A 2,252-nucleotide genomic window follows, 5' to 3' on the forward strand; every position below is an offset into this window, starting at 1 on the left:
CCTTCCCACATCCACATATGACCTAAACCAAAAGTCAAACTCGGCCCCACCGATTCTTTCTATCCGGCGCCACCGAGTTCAGATGTCATAGCCACTGCCACAAACCCTAGGCAAATCGGTCCCACCGATAGGGATTTCGGTCACACCGAGATGGGGTTGTAATCTCTCGGTTTCCCTTCGTAATGTTTTGGTCCTACCGAGATGAGCGATCGGTCCCACCGAGATTGCAATGTAAACTCTCTGTTTCCCTTTTGTAACATTTCGGTCCCACCTAAATGAGCAAATCGATCCCACCGAGTTTACCTGACCAACTCTCTGGTTAGCTTATTACCAAAATCGGTCCCACCGAGTTTGTGTAATCGGTCACACCGAGATTACGTTATGCCCTAACTCTAACCATATCGGTCCTACCGAGTTGCATCTCAGTCCCACCGAAAATCCTAACGGTCACTAGGTTTGCTAAATCGGTCTGACCGAGTTTCTCAATTCGGTCTCACCGAGATTGGTAAATTGTGTGTAACAGTTAGTTTTTGTGTGGAGGCTATATATACCCCTCCACCCACTCTTCATTCATAGAGAGAGCCATCAGAACATACCTACACTTCCAATACACATTTTCTGAGAGAGAACCACCTACTCATGTGTTGAGGCCAAGATATTCCATTCCCACCATATGAATCTTGATCTCTAGCCTTCCCAAGTTGCTTTCCACTCAAATCTTCTTTCCACCAAATCCATATCCTGTGAGAGAGAGTTGAGTGTTGGGGAGACTATCATTTGAAGCACAAGAGCAAGGAGTTCATCATCAACACACCATTTGTTACTTCTTGGAGAGTGGTGTCTCCTAGATTGGCTAGGTGTCACTTGGGAGCCTCCGACAAAGATTGTGGCGTTGAACCAAGGAGTTTGTAAGGGCAAGGAGATCGCCTACTTCGTGAAGATCTACCGCTAGTGAGGCAAGTCCTTCATGGGCGATGGCCATGATGGGATAGACAAGGTTGCTTCTTCGTGGACCCTTCGTGGGTGGAGCCCTCCGTGGACTCGCGCAACCGTTACCCTCCGTGGGCTGAAGTCTCCATCAACGTGCATGTACGATAGCACCACCTATCGGAACCACGACAAAAACATCTTTGTCTCCAATTGCGTTTGAATTCTCCAAACCCTTCCCTTTACATTCTTGCAAGTTGCATGCTTTACTTTCCGCTGCTCATATACTCTTTGCATGCTTGCTTGAATTGTGTTAAGATTGCTTGACTTGTGCTAAGATAGCTAAAACCTGCCAAAGACTAAAATTGGGAAAAGGATAGATTTTTCATTGGTCAAGTAGTCTAATCACCCCCCCCCCCCTCTAGACATACTTTCGATCCTACAAATGGGTTATGTTTTCTTACATCTGAAATAAATTATATTATCATGGATCATCCAACATGTTGACCTTGCCTTTCCCTCTCATGCTAGCCAAATACTTTGCACCAAGTAGAGGTACTACTTGTGCTTCCAAATATCCTTAAACCCAGTTTTTCCATGAGAGTCCACCATATCTACCTATGGATTGAGTAAGATCCGTCAAGTTAGTTGTCATTGTTGCAAGCAATAAAAATTGTTCTCTAAATATGTATGATTTATTAGTGTGGAGAAAATAAGCTTTATACGATCTTGTGATGTGGAAGAAATAAAAGTGACGGAATGCATAATAAAGTTCCATATCACAAGTGGCAATATAAAGTGACGTTCTTTTGCATTAAGACTTCGTGCATCCAACTATAAAAGCACATGCCAACCTCTGCTTCCCTCTGTGAAGGGCCTATCTTTCATTCTTGTCTTATACTTCATGCAAAGAGTCACGGTGATCTTCACCTTTCCTTTTTATATTTTATCCTTTGGCAAGCACAATGTGTTTGAAAGATCCAGATATATATAGCTAATTGGATGTGAGTTTTCATGAACTATTATTGTTGACATTACCCTTGAGGTAAAAGGTTGGGAGGCAATACTATAAGCCCCTATCTTTCTCTGTGTTCGATTAAAACTTCATACCCATAAATATTGCGTGAGTGTTAGCAATTGTGAAAGACTAAATGATGGTTGAGTATGTGGACTTCCTGAAAAGCTCTTATTGACTCTTTCCTATGTTATGATAAATTGCAATTGCCTCAATGACTGAGATTATAGTTTGTTGGTTCTCAATGAAGTTTCTGATTCATACTTGAAATTGTGATTGAATTGTTACTTTGGCATAAGAGATCATATGA

Source organism: Triticum dicoccoides, chromosome 5A (assembly GCF_002162155.2).
Source record: "Triticum dicoccoides isolate Atlit2015 ecotype Zavitan chromosome 5A, WEW_v2.0, whole genome shotgun sequence".
NCBI classification, from domain to species: domain Eukaryota; kingdom Viridiplantae; phylum Streptophyta; class Magnoliopsida; order Poales; family Poaceae; genus Triticum; species Triticum dicoccoides.